This window comes from Poecilia reticulata, linkage group LG8 (genome assembly GCF_000633615.1).
Source record: "Poecilia reticulata strain Guanapo linkage group LG8, Guppy_female_1.0+MT, whole genome shotgun sequence".
NCBI classification, from domain to species: Eukaryota; Metazoa; Chordata; class Actinopteri; order Cyprinodontiformes; family Poeciliidae; genus Poecilia; species Poecilia reticulata.
In genome coordinates, this window is record NC_024338.1 from 20,063,095 (window position 1) to 20,084,413 (window position 21,319).

Here is a 21,319-nt window from a genome sequence, read left to right on the forward strand (position 1 = left end):
TGCTAGCCAGTATATTCGCTGGGCTTATGGCGCAGATTTGACTCTTTGACTTTTACACGCTCGACACTTGATGTCAATTTACTGTCTGCGTTTTAAGACCGGCCGCGGCTGAGCGAGATGAACTTTTCCCTTTCATCGGGATATTACAATAATTTGAGGTGTTTTATATGCGTAATGGCTTTTTTTACAGGAACACTTAAAATAATGTGTCGTTGGAGGATGTTGTTAAAATCAGAAATAGATTGGTTCATAATTTAACTTTTCATTTAACGCCGGCGCCCTGATACACCTTGTAAATCCACGTTATCAGCAGTTTGTGCCGCTTCAGCAAGGCAGGCATGTCAAAATGTATTATCAGTGTCAGTCTTAATGTACTATATATAATGCATAATGTGCCACATAGAACAGATTCAATCAAAAATGAGATCTCTGCCGCTTGAAAAATGTGGAAATGAGATATTAATCAGGGAAAAAATAAGAAATTAAAGCTCATTTAGGAAGAAGCTGACGGAAAATTCAGCCTAGATCTTTGATGAAGCCGTGAAATATAACGCATTTCTCCAAAAATTGGAGGTTTGACGGTTTAAAGTCTTCTGTACCCTGAACATGCAGGCTGGAAAGAAAGTACACCCCTGTTTTACCCCTGGGGCAGCAACTGTTACCGTCCATCAATCTGGGAAGAGTTAGGTGTCCAACATTCAGTCAGAAGGTTAAAGGTCGTGGTGGGGATTTTAGAGGAAGAATAAACCAGGATGGTTTGTTTCGGAGATTAATTTGCTCAAATGGGATAAAACTAAATAGAGGCACAGTTTTAATTGCTCAACAGCATCTAGACAGGAAAGTATTATATATTATCAATTATGACAGATTTACACTGCAAAAACACAAAATCTTATCAGGGATTTTTGTGTAGTTTTTAATGCAGTTATCGCAGCATTCTGGAAATAAGACATAATTAACATACTTTTCAGCAAGATGTTTTAGCCCAATAATTCCTTAAATTGATGAAAAATTACTATATCATTTCACTGGTAACATGGGAAAATGTCCTGTTATAAGTGAAATAATCTGCCAGTGGATCTAGTACTTTTAATTTAATTATTTACTGAAAAGTTACTTGTTTTGTCATATTTCTGAGACATCTGCACTAGAAACTGGACACATGATCTGTAAAGATCAATCTCCTCCACTTTCTCCCTGTGCTGCTGTTGCTGTCTGAAGAAAAGAACCAGAACAACCAATCAGAGCCAGAGAGCAGGTCTTGGCGCTGTCAATCACCCTTGTGAATGCACTGCTAAAAGTGGTAGTGGTGGAGAAACAACTTACGGTTACATAAAAACCGTTTTTTCGCCTTCATTGATGGCTATGCTAACTAGCCTGAGCATTTACAACAGGAGAGTTGTTAATGCATGAGCATGATTGACAGCGCTAAGCCCCTCCTCCTGGCTCTGGTTGTTCTAGTTACAACTGGGAGCACTGGTTTGGCAGCTACAGATCTAATGTCTGACTGTATTTTATTTAGTTTCTAGTGCAAATATCTTGGTACACTTAAATTAAGAAAAACAAGTAAATTTCATGTCACTAGTTCCACTGGCAGATAAATTCACTTGTAATGAGACATTTTATGTCATCAGTGAATGAATGGAACTAATGATTTTTCATCGATATTAAATAATTATTGGCTTAAAACAATCTCATATGTGTTGCTTTAGTTTCATCTTATTTTAAGTGGAAACTAAAAACTGGACAAAAACACTTTTAAGATTTTGTGTTTTTACAGTGTAGCAGTGATTTGGCCATGAAACCGAGTCAGAACCGATGACCTCTGACCTGCTGGGTAACTAGAATAAATGACATTAGTTGAGTTTCTGCACAGCTGAGCTTTGATTTAATCTGTTTTTTATTTTCTCTCTCCTACAAAATGCAGATTTCATGTTAATCTCAAACTTTTGTCATGAAAACTTCAACTTTACCTTTTTCTGGAGGTCGTGGGAGGAGAAGGAACAAACTAATCAGCCTGGCGAGTGAAAATCACTCTGAGTGTTTGTGACTTTAAGCTGCAGATGTACGACCTGCTTCCTGAGCTCCAGCATCGCTGGATGTGTGTGCATATGGGCCGACATGTGTGTGTGCTTAATTAATATTTAAGCCACCTTCAGCGCACCCTGGAAACGAAGTAAAGGGGATTGTGTTCTCATGGATCCTTTAATCCACTGAATTAGCAGTTTAATAACAAGAAGCCATTTGTAGATTAGTAAGATCAAGCTTCCAAGACATGCTTGTGTACAATCTACTTAAATGCTTTGATTTTTGATGTTGGAAAACTTCCGCGCTGCGCAGACAGCGGGGCCGTGGGCGTGCACGCCGCCCTGCGCTCACAGCCGTCAGGGCTCTCCTGATATTATTTCATTATATTTTGGATTACCGCTGAAATGATTAGTTGATTAAATGAAGCATGGGGAATTAATCAATAGCACTTTTTGATTGACAGTATCATAATTCAAGCAGAGCTGCAGCCTGCAGAGCTCCTTCTGATCGCCGCAGATCTGCTGATTTCCTCGCTGGCTTTATTACAGCAGAGTGGTGAGGCTCTCAAATTGTCCCCTTTGTCCTCATTTTATAAGCTGGTGTCGCTGCAAAGCCACAGCAGGCGTGTGGGGAAATCACCCAGCATGCACCAGGGCAACAGGCCCATTTAATTCCAGCGCCTGCATTACCACTTTTAATTGTTTAATTCTACACTTTCCCCTCTTTCCAGGCACTTTTTCTTCTTGGAATTAGCTTTAATGTGGTCACACTGCAGGTGCACGGAGCAGGTAGTTCATTAGTCCGAAGGTTCCAGGTTTGAATCTCGCTCTGACTTGACAAATTGTGTGGAAGCTTTATTGATCAAGACACTGAACCCCAATTTGTTCTCAATGAGTGGAAATGCAGAGCATTGCTGTTATAAATTACCACATTAAATAGATAACCTGCTTTAATGTTTTAACAATCTGCTTGTTTTGCTTCTGCTCCTATTGTCTCCTAAATGCAGACTCAACATCTTTTTAATGTCTTCTCTTTGTTGCTGCACTGAAGCCTTTTGTCTGATGGTCCCATAAAGAAACATTAACTCGCCGTTTTTTCTCAGGTGATGTCTTAGAAAGAAGCTAAAACTAAATCCGAGGCTTTCGTGGAGCAAATGTTTCCGTTCTCTAATGGAGGATAAAACTGTGGTGGATCGACGGCGGCGGACATTAGAGGGAATAATCTTAAACCAATCAGCTGCAGGATTAACCCCTTCATGACAATAATCAAACTGCAAAAACACTAAATGTTACCAAGTGTTTTTGCTAGTTTGTAGTGCAAATACTTTTGAAATGAGACAAAATTAACTTACAAGTAACTTATCGGTACGATCAGATTTTTTAAAAAATGATTCCTTAATTATAATTTTTTTTTTTAATTACTAGTTTCACAGGGAGATTATTTAACTTGTGGCACGGAAAGAAATTTTTGTTATAAGTGAAATAATCTGCCTTAATCAGTATTAAAAATTATTCACTTAAGCTCCTACATATTCCTAAAAAGTTACTTTTCAATTAGTTTTGTCTTATTTCAAGTTTAATAAGAGATAAAACTAAAATACTTAATAAAATACTTAGTTTTTTCATTGTATCCTGAAATTTTATTAACAAAAATGCTAAAAAAAAATGTCCTACCTGATGGGATTTATATCTAAGATTGAGCTTAAAAAATGTATTTAGGACATTAAATTTAATAAAAATTCAGCGTAAGGTTTTGTGTTTTTGCAGTGCAGCTGTGTTTCAGGTGTTGAATGGAGGAAATTGAGACATAAATCAGGTTCCTTCAAAATAAAGCACAACGTGATCTTCGCTCGGCCTCGTCTGCTGAGCCAACGTGTAAAACTGGATCTTGTGAGGTCTTCAGATTCGCCGTGCTCAACGTTTTTTCTGCAGCTTATTTAGACTTTGAAGACTTTTACAGAAGTGAAATCTGGCTTGAAGTTTCTCCTTTCAGCTTGAACCGACATAAAAAGCTCCGAATCCAGAGCAGCTGCAGGTGCTGCACTTTGTTCTGCTGCTTTCTCACATTTAAAGAATAATTCTAGGGTAACCTGGATCCGCAAACATCTGCGAGCTTTTTTCCATGTCGGCATGAAGAGCGGGAACTTGTTGATCTGGAAATCTGACTATCGTAGCTCTAGATTTCATAGTTTATCTTGATTTATTTCTTTGCTAAAAATCTTGGTATTTAAAGGTTTTACTGAAACATAATTTGTTATAAAGTCTCAATAAGTTGGAATAAGTCTAAAAATGTTAATTTAAGCCATTCATATAAAAGATTCAACATATTTTACATGATTGTAACTTTAAATATCTCAGAATATATAAATATGGACCAGCTGACCAGCAGTTCTGTGCAGAATCTGCTCTCTGTGTTTGATGCATCAATGCAGCGTCTGTGAAAAAATGTGAAATTAAAGTGTTTTTAAAATTGCACTGCAAAAAACCTAAATGTCAGCAAGTATTTTTGGTCCAGTTTCTATTTGTACACTTCAAAACAGACAAAACTAACTTAAAAGTTTGTTTTCAATACAAAATTCATTAATGTTTATTTGGCACATTAATTTATAACAAAATATTCTCCCGTAAATAAAATAATCTCACAAAGGAATTAATACTTTTCAAATCAATGTTAAGGAATTATTGACTTATGACTGAATTATTGAAAACAATCTTATATCTCATTTTATCTCATTTCAAGTGTATTAAGTTATGAGCATTAAAAAAAGAGCTAAAATACTTAAGATTTTGTGTTTTTCCAGTGCATATTATGTATTATTAATCATTTATGCAGTTTATCATCTTTTTTTTATGCATAATAAATACTTAGTATGAAAACAGGTGGTGTTTTCAGACTAAACATCTACTTCTTCTCCATATGAAGCCACGTTTGACTGAAAACAAAACTTTAGACCAGACAGTCCAGTCCTTTTCCTTCTTTTCTGGCTCTTATTTCTACTGTACTTTTTCCTTCCACTCAACTTTCCTTGCGGATAGGTTAGATACAGCCCTCAGCTTCTTTAGCTGTGACCTTTGTCCATTTTCCCCTCCAGTCTCAGTGACGTCTGTCAAGTCAGCATTCTTCTCCATGACAGTTCAGAGCAAAACATCCTTTTTTTTATTGGTTTAACGTAACATTTCTAATGAAATAGATCTTTATTTGAGTTTCTGTTTCTGAGCTGAATTGCTGAAACCTGTAATATGTTTGACGATTTAACTCTGAGATGTTCTCAGAAGAAAACATACGTTTAAAACCGAAAGCTGCAAGTGTTTCTGGGTGTTCAAAGCGTTGATGTGTTTTGCATCAATAGTAGATTCTCACACACACACACACACACACACACACACACACACACACTCTCAGATCCCATCTCCTCTATCAGGGCTTGGCGTCATCATTTGCCAGCGATGACAGCTGCCTCAGTTTAACCGCTGCAGATCAGCGTGTCACCGCCGCCGTGTTTCCTAATCATCCTCACGCAGAAAATCTCCGTCTTTGTTGGCGCTCGCTGATAGCGTCGGTGTTATCCCCCGACTCTCCCACCCGGCCAATATCGGAGATTGATTGCCTTTGTCTTGTTATCGGGGTCGTTTAGGTGAGATTGACACATGCTCACAGGATAAGGAGGCTCTGCAGGCCTCACACACTCTCGTTGTGTGTGTGTGTGTGTGTGTGTGTGTGTGTGAGGTACAGTACGGTGGTGTGGTTTTAAACATGCATGATGACCTGAATGAATTGTTGATGATGAATAATCAGCTGCATCACGTTGGAGGCTGTAAATAGGTCAAAACGACTTCTCTGTGCTTCGCTTTGTTTTTGGTAGAAATGCAGAAAATCACTTTTCATTTTCCACAATAAAAAAACAAAAAAAAAACAGAGAAAATCCTTGAAATGTTGCTCCGCTCTGTAAATCCACCGCTGGAAGCCCAACCTCGGCTTTTCTCTCCACCAAACTGATGCGGAGGAGAAGAAATAAAGATCTCAGGCGGGCAAATGTTTGTTGCACACTGAATCTTCTTGGCCACTCTGCTTGGCGGTTGCTAGGCGGGGTGGCTTCATGCTCTGCACACTCGCCACACATCCTAAATAATTCACACTCTACTTGAGAATTCTCCAACGGACTCACTGCCGCCATTAGACACTCTCTGGCTGCCAGTTTTTCTGTTCTTATTTCAAGGGGGGGCTCCGGGTTTTCTCTGACTCCCGTCCTCACCGTGGAGGAAGAGAAGAAGAAGAAGAAGAAAGAGGAGGAGGAGGAGGAGGAAGCAGCGGTGTGCTGGCGTGTTCAGGAGGGGAAGAAATGAAAAACGAGCAATATCTCAGGTCGATGGGAGTTCATGGACAATCCAATATATAAAAGCAGGTTTACATGCATAACGCCTTCAACATTAAGATTTTTCACAGAGTTCAGCAGATTCACCAGAACTCTCCCTCAACTAGTTTTCTTTTTTTTAATCTGAGATGCCTCTTTGACAATGTCTCCCTCATGCAAAATGCATGAGCGCTCGCCGATCGATACGGGCCCTTTAATCTCTCCACATAGACGGCTCACGCGCTCAGGCGTTGAACCCTCAGCCCTGGCAGCCGCCGCCGCAGCGCAGATCAGAGGGGTGGGGGGGGCAAAGCCATCAGCCGCGGCCCCCGGGGGGTCTCTGGTCCCAAACATCGCCGTCCTCTGAACCGCCGGGCTCCATCCCGCGCCACGCTGATCGCCAAACAGGTAGACGGCAGATCTACCAGAAGGCGATTCTTATCGCCTCAAAGCCGTAGAGCTGCAGCAGAGCAGCCAGGCTCTTTGTCATTTCGGGTCGAACCAAAACCGAGATGTTCTCAAGTGCCGGTTGCTCCCGAATGTTTTGATAAGATGCATTAACAAACTGTCAAAATACTAATTCATAGCTGTATAGTGATAAATACTTAATAAAACTCAGTAGAATCAGTCACTCCAGGATTTTGTGATTGTTTTTGTGATTTTTCTGCAATTAAAATCTCTGATTTTATGGTGATAATTTAGAAATATTTGCAAGGAATTTTGCATCATTTTTTACTTTTTGTTACTCTGCAAAAAAACAAAATCTTACTAAAATCTTATTAAATTACAATCTCACTGTTGATTTTCTGTGAATTTCTGCAAAAAACTGAAGGGAGTGATTGAAGTAATTTGGTGTCTGGAGTTGAGAGGGCCACTTTTAAAGCTACAGCGGGCCGGGTTTGGCCCCCGAGCCTTGAGTTTGACACTCTGGATCTGCAGCTGCCGCCATCCAGCCGACTGTTGGAGCGTTTAAGACTGAAACATCAAAACACCTCAGTGGACTGATCCGACAAAAACACTGAGTCCTCCTTTGTGCTATATATCTCCACTGATGAGTCAGTCGCTTTTACATCCGGCCCGCTGACCCAAATACTGAAACAGCACCAAATGTGGATTAAAAATAGTCCCCAATAAAAGCGCCTCTCCTCTGTGTTTGAACAGTGCTGCTTGTTAAAGCCCAACTGTTTCAGGAAAAACACGCTCGGTCCTTCTAACGAGGCGTGTGGTTTCTGTGAATCATGTTTATTGTACATATAAAAAGTCATTTTGTAGGTTAGCTGGGGTTATTTTAGCGCTTTAGCATTCAGGAACAGCGACTGGTGAACCGACACGACGACGATCAGAGCAGAAAAAAACCAAACTGATCCAAAAAAGAGCTGCAGAATCATATCTGCAACATCACAGAGTCCATGGATGCAGCTTTTGAATGCGATGCATTCATGATTACAGATGTGCAGCAGCTGGATGGATCCTTAAAGCCGAACCAGGAGAGTTAAGAGAACATTGTGATGTGGGGAAAAGTGAGGAAAACCTTGATGATTCTCCACTGATGTCATCTCAGGGCTCAGGTTTATCATCACAGAGGCCACCATTTCCATTATTACACTGCAAAAACACAAAATATCACCAAGTATTTCTGTCTGGTTTTTAGTGCAAATATCTTAGCGCTCTAAAAATAATACAAAAATAACTTAAAACCTAGTTCCACTGGCTGATTATTTCACTTGTAACAAGACATTTTTCCTGTTTCTAAGTGAAATCTGCTGGTGGATCTACTGAGGACTTTTTTATGCAAATTAAGGAATAATTGACTGACAACCAGCTCCTGCATCTTGTTTAAATGTTACTTTTAAGTTAATTTTGTCGTATTTTAAGTGTACGAGGTTAATGGCTTTAGAAACTAGATGGAAAAAAATCTTATAATAGTTCAAGCACCAAATATACTGCAACGTGTAACTAAACACTGATAAACTTACAAATACTTCTATGTTTGTTTCTGTGTAAATTTTAAGGGGGCGGGGTTTCAGCCAATCAGCACCAAGGAAAATGAATGGCAGCCCTTGATTCGCTGCTTGGCGTGTCGAGCAGCGGTTCCATCTCAGGTTCCCATTTTCTTTTGAATATTTGAGATTATCTTTGTGGAAAAATCTGCAAATATCTCGTCACTTGCGTCAAGCTGTAGAAAAAGCTGTTTAGAAAGTTTGATGTTTCACCTTCAATGGTAAAGTGAATATTTGACAAAACAATGATTTTGTTTTGCTTTTGCACATTCAGAGCTCATTTTTGTTGAATGGACTTTTTAGCTCTCAATTTGTTGCATCAAACTTCAACTGTGGGCTGAAACAGCTGATGAAGACACGTTAGCCTAGCGCTTCTTTAGCCGTGCTCTGCATCATCTTTTGAATTTTAATGGCAACATTAGCGCCATCGCCACCTGCTGGCCCAGCTTTTCTGAATGGAATCCCCAAAACACTGATGCTTTTTTTTTTTTCACAGAATGAGGAATAAAGTCTGGGTGAAAATATTTAGATTTGTGGAGCCAAGAACAGATGAAAGTTAAAAACATGGTGTAAAATGAGCAGCTTGTTAATAGGAGGAAATGAAACAACAATCAGAGTCTCTTCCTCCAAAGCTCTGAGTGTAAACTAGAATCCTGTGATTACATTTGGATTAACTTTTCTGCTGATGCATTCATATCTAGTTGGAGCTCCTCCAGGAGGAGCTAATTTGCAGCTGCACTTAACTACAGCTTGCTAATGAATAAACTGGCTTTTCAATTCAATCCCTCCCACCTTCCCTCTTAACATTTTACAAGTTTTATTGCAGTGGCATTTAAAAATAGATGAGGAGAAAGGATTGCATTGTTATGTTTTGTATCTTAATAAAAAAAGGGACAATCTGTTCTGGTTAGTGGAGTTAACTGGAGCGTTTATTGTAAAGGCGAGCGAAGGTGTAGAAAGTTGAATATTTCCACCAGGCTGCAGCAGAGCGTTTGAACGGAGCGAAGCTGGCTGGTAGGCGGCTGGAGTTCACTTGGATTTGGGTTAAATCGACGTTTTGTTTCATGAGTTTCAGATCCAGATTAGTTATGTGGGATTTTACATACAGAGGAAGATTGCAGTGGCTCCCTTTTTATCAACACTTTTGTTTACTCTGGATGCGCCAAATGCAGGATTTAGTGTCACATTTGTCTGAGTGTCTGGCGCCTTCTCTGAGCTGCTCTGATTATCAGCCATTTTGAAGCCGTTACTCATTTTTGCCAGTCGTTTACTTGTTTCTGAGGCTTTGTCATTTCTGTGCCGCGTGTTGCTTTGATCACGTTTGGTACAAGCGGCTTCAGGAAACAAAAGCAGCAGTGATGAAGGTTTCTTTAGATCTGTGCTGTTTGTAAATATTAAATTAGAAAGGAGGCGTTATTATATTAAAAAAGACGTTTCTGAAGCAGGAAAAGGGGAAAAATCTGCATGTTTTTGCATTTTCTGGGTCATGCAAAGGCCTGAATGAGCCTGGATGAAACAGAGGGCTATCAGTTAAGTGGAGTATACGGAGGCCCACCTCCGGATAAAGCGTGGCGGTTTAGAAATGATCCAATATGGCTGATGCATCAGCTCAGCCTCCCCATTGTCTCCCCCTCTCTCTCTCTCCCCATAATGCAGCGCAGCTTTTGTTCACTCATTCTTTTAACCGTTTCTTTGGCTGCGAGTTGTCACGGCGGGACAAATTAAGGAAGCGGTAATAGGGTTATGTCAAGTAGACGGAGGTGCCGGCTCTGTGTGGATGCCTCCCTCCTTCTGTCTCTGTGAAAGGTTACCGCGCTCGCCAGGGTTTAGTCTCCCCCGCTGTAATGAGAAAGGCAAAAGACAAGCCTCTATCAGTCCTGCAACACCTACTGACAGATAGCATTTGGAGAGTGGAGAAAAAGACGCATTAGGGAAAGAGCGAGAGAGCGTCACAGGAAGTAATACGGAAGCATGAGCATGACTGATCGCGGCGGACATGCTTGACCAGGAAAAACAATCCTTCTCGCCGAGGGAGCGGCGCCGTAACATTTACCTATATGACACCTTCACGTCTGTATATGTATGTTTGTAATTTTCTCTCTCCTGGATCTGCACCTTGCAGAGTTTGACACTTTAACATCTTCTGCTGAACTATTGATATTATAGCTTCGACGGGGCAGCATAAAAACCAGACATCTTTTAAAATATTGAGCAGGAATCGCAACATTATGGTTCCAGATAATATTACATTCATGACTCCCACTCAGAGATATTACGCTCACATTTCTTCCACGTCCTTTGGGCAGATTTTCTGAAACCCTTTCTCTTCCAGCCTCCGTCGTTCCAGAGAGATGATGTCCGAGGAAAATCTCCCTGTAGGGATGATGGCGGGGAAACCGGCCGGGATGCAGGGTCAGCGTTATGCATGTAGCGAGTGATGTGGTCAGAGGGCAGGGCTGGATGTTAGGTAACGCCAGCAGACGCTGCAGGCGCTTCAATCTACAACTGAGAGTTTTATATCGCCACAAAAAACCCATTTAGAGCCGGAGACGCACCAGCAGAGATACAAACACTGAGAGAAACACACTTGGAGTGAGGCAGAGGCAAACACCCACTCAGACGTTATATTTAGAGCTTCTATTTAAGTTCCCAAAACACAAGAGGAGCTTACCAAACTCGACAAAAACACACATGGTTAAAAAGTGCTACATAACACACTCAGCAGTCCCTGTAAGAGAAGGCGTTTTGGTAGAAGCGCCGTTTGAGAGGTGATTCAGAGGACAGCGTTTATTTAACCACAGAGAGATCGACTGGAGGAAACTCAGAGCAACGACCTCGACAGTAAGATCTGTGTTGAATCTCTATGTAACAGATTTAGATTCAGATAGTTGGTCAGCGTTCAGACGGAGCGTTTTACTGTAATTTCATTCATGCAATCAGTTACAAAGACCACAATCTAAATCTGTATCCATGTAGAAAACAGTCAGCATGTGATTAGGAATGCACCGATTCACTTTTTCACTTCCGGTACCGATGCAGATATCTGAGCTTCAGTATCGGCAGATATCGATCTGACTCAGAAAGACAGTCCTGAAATAATTTAAAACATTTATGGTTTTTATACACAGAGATAAATGTAATGAATTACAAACTTATTTGCACCAATACAACACATTGAAAAATACCAATAGCTTCACCAAACATGAAAAATCAACTTTTAATTTGTTCAGCCAGTGCAATTAGGAGTAAGAAACTGACCAAAATAACTGCTTTGGTCAAACATATGAAACATATAATGTAAAGTAAATAATGAAGCATGATGTCAGTACAAAGTACAAAGCATTGAATTGAACAAAGTCTGGATTTTTTAAAATATCAGGACGAGACAAATTTTAAAATTGGGTCGGTTGAGTTTTATTGTAACAAATGTACATATTTTTCTGGCGTCCTGGAGGCTTTCTGGAAAAGCAAGATGTGAGTTTTGACCAGAACTACAGCAGACAGACAGCATTCATAGGAGCTCCTCTAAAAACGTTTATAACCGCTTATAACCGTTTATAACCGCAAATTCTCCATCTTTACATAACAGTGAACAATAGCTGCTTTGCAGACGCCAACCAGTAGCGAATCAAGAGGCAGTGAAGCACTGAAGTATTTTAACTTCCCAGGTTGCATTTTCAATATTTTAATGATATTTTTCATTTCCTGACAAACAAATTGTCGTCTTTAACCTGTGGTCTGGAATCTCATTTGTGTCAAATTAAACAAAAACATAGAATTTATGTGGATAAATCCAGACAGTATGTAAATATTCACACACAGATAGAGCTGTGAATGTCATTTCACTGCAACATTATTGTTTCTTATCGATCTACTCGCCTCAGAAGCTCCTTCTCCTGCTGCAACCTTGTTTGATCGGTTCGGTCCTGTGCATGAACTTGTGTAAACTCTGCCAGGCTGACAGCGATTGTATGTTTTTCTTCCCTTAAAGCTTGTAAAGGTGAGCTTACAAACTTCAGCGCAAATGCAGGGAATTTTTCAGTTCCAGGGCACAAACTGAAATCTGGGAGCTTACAGAAATGAATATTAATGCACAAGTTGGCAGAACTACAGTCGGGGATGTATGTGGATGTAAAAGGTCACAGAGTTGGATCCAGGTTATAAAATAAAATGCATTTATTTTTGCTCAGGAAAAAGTTGAAATGTGGATTTTAAAATATATTTATATATATATACACCTTGGTTTAAACTTTGTCAACTTTTTTCTTCTTCAGTCTGATCCTTTTTCAACAAACTAAATGGTAATTATTGTGTAAAATGTAAAAATTACTGCCAGAATATTTCACATTTAAAAATAGAGCTATGAAGTTTAATTAATTATCATAATTTAACCGCATATATGCTCTTTGGTATATATTTTTTTTAAATTTAAATACACTTTTTTGAGGTTTAATGTTATTCCCTCATCTGAACATACCAATGGTGTTGATTTGATTATTTCATGCATGTTTGAGAAATACTTTAATCTCCATGGCAACCATTCAGCTGTGAAAAACACCTGGGTGGACCTAGCCCTGCCTCTGAGGCACAGCTCCTCCCCCACTCAGCTCCTTCAGACTAGCCAGGAGCAATTAGCAAGCAGCTGGTGGATCAGCTGAGCTCATTATAGCTCAGCTGCTCAGAGCAACGCTGGTAAAAGAGGAGCGAGTTTCAGAAAGAGCAGACGTTTTTAAAGAGACTCAGGCCCAATTTCAAGGCGTTAAATGACAAAGTCAAATTTCTTTTAATATGTACAGCATTTTTATAACAATTGAAGTTAACATAGTTGCTTGGTTATGCTATAAATTGGCACTGTGTGCCTGGAAAACACATAATGCTGCCCCTTTACAGGTTTCAGGGTGAAATATTGATACGTAAAACCCCGATATGTCTTAAAACTCCAGCAGAAACGCATTCACCACGCTCAGTGGAGGCATGTTACACACTGCTGCTTGTAGATCCGCAGACACACTCGCGTGTTCACACGTTCCTCGACACCTCCCGGCCCGGCTGTGGTTTGTTACGCTCCCTTCTAATATGATATGTGTGTGCAGGAGGCCTCTGTGGCCCAGTGAGTCTGACAGTATTGATGTACCATTTCTCACCTGCCGCTGCTAAATATGAGAGCATGGTAGCTGCAGCGTGAACCCCTGACCCCTCTGGGAGACACACCGGCATTCACAGTTGTGGGAAATAGGTCTCTGGTTCCCTAAATGCCTGTTTAGAGTAATGGTCAAAGGTATGCCTGCTGGAAGGGAACATTACTGGGCATGACCAATCTGCTCCCAAATGGAATACACTTTATGTCACTGCACCAATCTATGTAATTGACTTGGCGTTGGGCTGAAGCCATTATGGTTGAGGGTACTTTTTTTTTACAGAACGTCAATGAAAAGTGAAATGCATGAGGATGGTATATTCTGAGAATGATTGCTTTGGACAGATCTGAATTGTGGGACATTTTGTCCATAAAGAACACCTGATATGTTAAATGTGCTTGTCAGGCAGCACATCCTGTCTGCCGTCTCGGTCCCCGGGATCCAAAGGACTGCTGGTTTGCACAGCATCCCGGGAGTATTCAATCTATCCACCGAATCGGGGACTGATTTAGGGCCGAGACAACAGGTGAATGCAATTAACTAGGTGGCAGAAGAAGGAAGCAGCAGCTCTCAGGACCCTGAGGATTGGATTGGAGAACAGTGGTCTGACTTATTGATTGGTACTAAACTTAGCAATGGCATGATTACAGTGCTGCCTGGACGCTGTGTGTCTGAAAGTGAAAAAATGTAGTTTATTTGGTTGGTTTCGGTTCTGGATGCACATACTTAGGCTGACTTTAACGCTGACTTTTATTTCTTTAAAAATATTTTGTTAAAATTGTCACTATGACCTCACAGTAACATGCGAGTCAGTTGATCTAATCCTCTGGCTCCTCCCAGGGCTCCCAGTGGTCCTACCGACCAATCACCAACCAACCAGAGGTAGGAGGTGGGCCTTAGCGCTGTCCATCATGCTTATGTATACCGTCGTTCAGCTCAGGGTTACTGGTGTGCAGCAGCTAATAGCAGAAAAACAACCCAACGTTACAGGAAAACTGCAGATTCCTTGGAATCTCGGCAAACAAAGAATAGATGAGAAAAAACAACATATTTAGAAGTTTATAGAAATAACCACCTTGTAATTTTTTACGTTTGGAATGACACGGTGCGAGGCCATCTACTAACAAAAATACCACACGGTTTATTTTGTGTTAGAGAGTTTTCCAACTTCTGATTGCTTCAGTTGAAGAAATGTTCCCTGATTTCAAAACTTTAGCCATAATTCCCGTCAATGTCCAGAGACGTTTGATCGCACACAACTAGGTGTGCTGTTCAGATCAACTGAATTTTTTTCTTCCACAGATTTTTGAAGGTGTTGAATGAGGAAAAAATAGCAAAATTCTGCAAATATTTCTAAAGTAGCAACATAAAATCAATTTTGATTGCAAAAAATCACTAAGAGACTGGATTAGAAATCAAGCCTCAGATGAACGTATTATTATTGTTTGACTTAAAATTGGTCAAAGCTGATGAAAATGAATGTATCCATCTGCATTTATCTGTCAGTAAGTGCAATTTGTATGTTTAAAGATGCATTTCTGAGCCTGGAAACTCCCCAGAGACGATCATTTTAAAACCCAACAGCGTTATGAATGTGTGAGGATCCTCCTTTAAGTGCTGCTTTTTGTCTCTCGGTTTCCCTGCGAGTAAACGCGAGTAGCCAGGCTAACCCATTAGCCTCTCCATGTACATGCAGGAGTCACACGCACCACGTGACGCCGCCCCCACGAGCGACTCTGAATTTTTCATCATTGATCTGATGTGATTTCCATGCCTGGCCGTCTCTCCGCCCTGTCAGCTCTCTCTCCATCACAGCCTCGGTTGGCCTGCGGGGCTAACGGGGCGTGAGCCGTCGCCCCCTGTTTGTTGTTCCCCCACCATGCTCCAACAGCACTCTTCCCTGTCTTCCGCCCACCACCTCGGGCGATCACACGCACCTTGGCTCGGACGCTTTGTAGCCACAAGCATGCTGGACCTTTGGATGAGAGGCTGGTAAAACGCTCAATGTATTGACACTGACTGTCCGGCGCTATAAAGCTCCATCACCCCTCCTCCTTTTTGTCTTGTCTGAGCAGCCACAGCAGCAGCGGTTGTGTGTGTGTGAGTGTTTTAGGGGTAGCATAGAGGGTTGATATATGACTGCGTGGGAGGTACAGTCAGTACCCTTCGGCTCCTTCTCTGCCGTCTCCAGTCGAGGCTTTGGAAACGTCCTAATATCAGGCCAGAAGTCGGTGAGCGATGGCCGCAGCCAACCTGCTGATCTTAGCAGCGGCTGCATTAGTTCGCCATAAAGAAACTGTGATTGCGAGACGCAGCGGGCGAAGACATATGAGGATGAATGACACCATATAAAAGGCAAACTCTGTTGCGGGATGCATTAGAGAGGCTGAGCTCCAAACAGCCTCACATCCAGCTGAAGCTCTTCCTGTTCCAAATTTCAATCCATGCATTAGAAGTTGACGGCTTCAGGGGGAGAAAAAAGATACTTCACTCTGTCGGTTATTGGCATCTGAAGATAGGTGGGAGATGAATGCGGCTCGTTTGGTGCAAAGACTGAGGAAGAGCGCTCACGTTCTCGTGCATCACATGTGTGACTGTGTGCTGGTTCTCCGTTGTGTTTGTGTGGATGAAAGCTGCAGCCCCCCCTGTGGACTGCTTCCTAATTACTCAGATCTGCGCTCAAAGTGAAGAAATAATGAACGAGGGCTTTAATTATGCCTCCAGACAAAGGATCCCCGATGCCTCCACCACACCGCCGGCATGCTGAGATGGGTGAGGGCAGGTTAAACAGGAGCCCCCCTCGTCTGGGCGCGCGGAGCCGGACAGCCTTGAACGCAGACGTCGGAGGGCAGGGCTTTAAAAAAAGGAAAAGATGAGCAACATAGGTTTGTTATCTCTAACAGATATGACACAACCTTTAATTAGCGGGGATCCCTGAAGCTCTGGGCCTGAGATATAATCAGCGGACCTTTAGCGAGAGCGCAACCCTTGGCTGTCTGGGTACCCCGAGGGCAGGCGCCCCCTCCTGCAGCGGGGCCGCCTGGCACTCCGGAGACGCCAGATAATGAGGAAGCCTGTCAGAGGGGCACTTCAAGGGTGCCCCTCCAAAGGCCTCGCGCTTCGGAACAAAATCCACCATCAGCAGACACCGCGGCTTTGTTTCCTGCTCAGAGTGTCCTGCAAGGTGGAGGCTCCCCTTCAGCCCCTGCAGTCTGTTCCCCGACCATATGGGGGATTTCATTAAGAACCCATATATTTACATATAAGTGCAAGGCGGAGACGAGTGCACAACGTCCGGCCCGACTCTGACCTGCTCGTGCTGCTCGAACTCTGGTGCTCGTCCTGATGGGGGAGCTGTGTCCATGTTGAAGCACCGAGTGCAGAGGTGGGAAGGAGCTGCTGCAGTCGGAAGATACTCAGCAGCCGCAGCTCCAGCACATTCAGGCAGGAATATGTGGATTTATTGCTGCTACATATAGGATCAAACCGGCGGCTTAAAAAAATGTAAATAAGTAAATAAAAGCAACACAGCAGGAGATCGAAGAGGATGTTCCTGTTTATGTAAAAGTCGGTGCTGAAGAATTTCCCAAACTATCACAGAATTAAAGGGAACAACTTGTACAATTAGAAACTCAAACAAGATGCAATGCAAAAAAACTAATTTTTACTAAGTACAGTGCTCAAAAAAATAAAGGGAACACTTAAACAACACAATATAACTCCAAGTAAATCAAACTTCTGTGAAATCAAACTGTCCACTTAGGAAGCAGCACTGATTGACAACGGGGACCCTCGTCGGGTCAATCAGTGTTGCTTCCTAAGTGGACAGTTTGATTTCACAGAAGTTTGATTTACTTGGAGTTATATTGTGTTGGTTAAGTGTTCCCTTTATTTTTTTGAGCAGTGTATTTCTATCTGGAGGAAATTTCTCAGTTCACTTGAAATAAGACAAAACTAACGTACAAGTAACTTTTAAGCCAGAATTAGGAGCTTGTTTTTAGTCTGTAATTCATTAATATTGATTAAAAAGTACTAGAACTGCTGGCAGATTATTTCACTTATAACATGGGAACAATTTATTCTAACAGGTGAAATAATCTGCCAGTGGAAATAGTACTTTTTCTATAGAATAGAATATTTTTATTTGCACATGCAAACAGTACAAAAACCACGACAGATAAAAAGAAACAGCTATGCAGGAGAAAGAAAGACGAGCCCAAAGGCTGATCAAGATCTGTAAAGTCAAAACACAAATTTATAAGAAACAATTAAAATCACATACCATTAAAAATTAACAGCATTTTTAAATGTTTTCTATTAATACTAATGAATTATTAACCTAAAACAAGTTGCATATCCTGCAACTTGTTATTTCCACCAGAAACCAAAAACACTTGGTAATATTTTGTGTTTTTACAGTGTAGTTTGATTCTCATACTGATTTTTTTTAATGATAAAGCTGCAGACGTGTTGAGAAATGTTCCAGTTATCAAGTGTTTTGTCAACCCTGCAGTCCAGGACAGATCTGTTTCCTGCCAGAACTGAATCGGGTTTTTCTGAACCAGTCCAAATCTATTGCAACAGAAGCTGTTCTGGGTGTGGCCCGGCTCCGGTTTAAACATAAAGGTCTTATGCAGTCTTGTGTTTTCAAAGAGTTTGCCAAGCTTGTGCTTGTTCATACATAGTGGAAGAGGAGAGCTGGATTCTTCCAGAGCAATTTGCAGCCGAGGATATCTGGGATCGAACCGGTTGTCTGGAGCTGGAGGAACGATTTCTCTTCCAGCAGGAGTAGAGAAAGTTCAAAACTGCAGAACTTTTCAGGTTTTCTCAGTGCATTGCATTAGACTATTATTAAAAAGTTGATTTGTGTTGTTAATTAATGTCTTATGTAACAGAACTGAGATGTTTTCCAGCCAGCAAGGATTTTTGCAGAAAAAGCTGCTGTTCAGTGGAAAATTAAGTGGAAGAAAAAACAGAAAATCCCAGCTGCCTGTGTGACATTTACACAGTCTGTGAAGATTTGGGGTGAAGGGTCAACTGTTTGTGGGGAAAGTTAAATCAGATGAAACTCATCTTGCTTTAGGTCAGTTAGAATTACCAAAATTATTTCCATCCATCCATCCATCCATTTTCTTTCACCCTTGTCCCTCAGTGGGGTCAGGAGGTGCTGGTGCCTCTCCAGCTAACGTGCCGGGTGAGAGGCGGGGTCACCTGGACAGGTCACCAGTCTGTCGCAGGGCAACACAGAGACACACAACCATGCACACACACACTCACACCTAGGGGCAATTTGGAGAGGCCAATTAACCTGACAGTCATGTTTTTGGACTGTGGGAGGAAACCGGAGTACCTGGAGAAAACCCACCATGCACAGGGAGAACATGGAGACTCCATGCAGAAAGACCGGGGCCGGGAATCGAACCCAGAACCTTCTTGCTGCAAGGCAACAGCTCTACCAACTGCACCACTGTGCAGCCCTACAATTATTTCTATTTGCTAAATGCCAGAAAACATATTGATATATTTTTTTAAATTTTATTTATGTTCCTAATGGCTCAATTACTTATTGATATAATTGAAATAAAGATTGACTTATATTTTATATTTTATACAACATGTTTTGTTAAATCTGTGTTTTGTTCTCTGATCAATCAGCTGAATGTGAGGAAAACATGTCAAAATGTTGTTATATTTTACTTTATCTCTGCTGTAGAATGTATAATAACACCACAAGATATTGTTAATAACAGTAAGAAATGATATCATATGATAGTGATATCTCTTTTTTTTCATCTCCACAAAGTGTGTGTGAAAATGTTTGAGTTTTACTGTGGACAAGGTGTAGAAACCTTAATGTTAAAGCTACCTGGACGGCCTGAACACCTGAGCCGTGCCACGTCGCACTGATGCAGTAATTCATGCCAAAGGAGCCCCAACCAAATACAGACCGACACACAGTTCAGGAGGACCATGTTCCTGTTCTGCTCAAACTCCAGCCGTAAACGAGGATCATCAAAATTAACCAAAAGTCTGAGTGAAACAAATTCACACAACGTATAAGTTTGATTTTCTTGAATTGAATTACTGAAATAAATTCCCCTTTTGATGACATTCTAATTTATCGAGCTGCACCGTCTCCCTTGGAAGCAGAACCGCCAAATATAAAGTTTTATGAGCGGAAGGTGCCACCGAGCGTTGCGGCTGGATCTGGAAGGTTTCCTTTTGGTTCTAATAAAGTTGTCTAAGGAATATCTCTTAGCAGCTGAAGCAGAACTGAACCAAACAGGTAGAACTGCAGAAGCAGCTGAGGGATGTCGCGTGCTCGGTCAAAGGAAATAAACAGTCGTCCTCCTGATGAAGAGTGAGTGTGCTGGTATTGATCAGCGGTCATACGATGAACAGGGAACCGGAATGTGCCGCCGATCGTTTGGGCCCCATTAGTCGCCGCTTGTATTGCCTCTGATTATTGCTGACGGTGCTTCCAGACCGTGTGATGGCTTTTTACTGCTGGAACTGCTGTTTTTGATTTCTTCCTTCATTTTTTTTTTTTTTTTTGAAGATGCACAGCACCGGATCTTGTCTCTCTAAAGCTGCGGCTTGTATACAGAGACGTTGGCGGATGTTTTTCAGAGGAGATTAAACCCAGATTTAAAAGCTTGTAACATGCACACCTGCTCAGATGCAATCCTGCCTCCAGGGTGTGTGTGTGTGGTTGCGTGTGTGTGTGTGTGTGTGTCAGGGTGAATCCTGTTCTGCAGCTCAGAAGATGCATGCTGCAGCCGCGGTGACAGTGATGATGATGGTGGTAATAATGATTATGCTGATTATTACCAGAAATGTGGTGACTGCATAATGGACGCTGGCTAAAGTGATGACGACAACGATCACTCCTCTTCTTCTTCTTCTCTTAGTGATCAACCGTGAGCTGTTTGCGGTTGTTGTTGATCTTTCTTTAATTGGCAGAGCTGCAGCGTGGGGAGTTAACTGAGGATATCTCTGCTGCGTTTGAGGGCTTTGATTTCACATGACAAAAAGAAAAAGGCACCGTTGAGAACATTCCAGCAACTCCCTTTGAAGGGAGTGATCTGGCAGTGCTCATTTGAATTATTAACTGGGTGAGACAGACAGACGTGGTGGAAAAAAGGGAGCAAATGAGCGAGAGACAGAAAAACACACAGACAGGGAGATGGATTCCCATCTTCAGCAGGCAGGGCGCTCAGCCTAAACCAGATCAGATATCTGTGAGGACTGATCTTCTGCATCAAACACTCAGGCCAATTATTCCCAACCAGAATGTATACTCGCAAGATAGCTGCCGGTGAGCTGGGCTTTTATTTGAATTAATAATGTCTTATTATCGGCTTCGTTTTTGAGCAACTACAGGCCAGTCGTCCCTCTGCTGCCTGCTTATTCAATCCGCAGAGGGAGTGTCCCAGGGAAAGTCAATTCTCCGATGAGAAACACCCCGTTATTACCGCCGCGCCGCAGAAAGTCCAGGTAACGACTGAAAGACGACAGACTGGAGATGAAACAAGCTGTTACAACAACGGCGTCTCACCAAAAATGATCCTGACAGATGTTTGCTTCAGCACACAGGCATGTTTAAGTCGGGCCGTTCTGTCGTGTGAAGATAGCATCCCTGTTTTAATCCTGCCTACACAGCTCAGATTGTTGCGCTGCTGCTGCTGAAACCCTGAAAAGGCCTGAAATCCTCGTTTCTTGGCTCGTCTGCAGTAAAGCCCTCCTGCTGTTCTGGGATCTAAAGATGGAGCCTTGCATGTCGTCCACAGGGACAGATTTGT

The 21,319-nt window shown here is 41.8% G+C and overlaps 1 protein-coding gene across 14 annotated transcripts in view; it reads left to right on the top strand.

Moving 5' to 3' along the window:
* The window catches only part of rbfox3a (RNA binding fox-1 homolog 3a), a 553,126-nt gene that overhangs the window by 431,357 nt on the left and 100,450 nt on the right, over window positions 1-21,319 (top strand). The window lies entirely within an intron of this gene.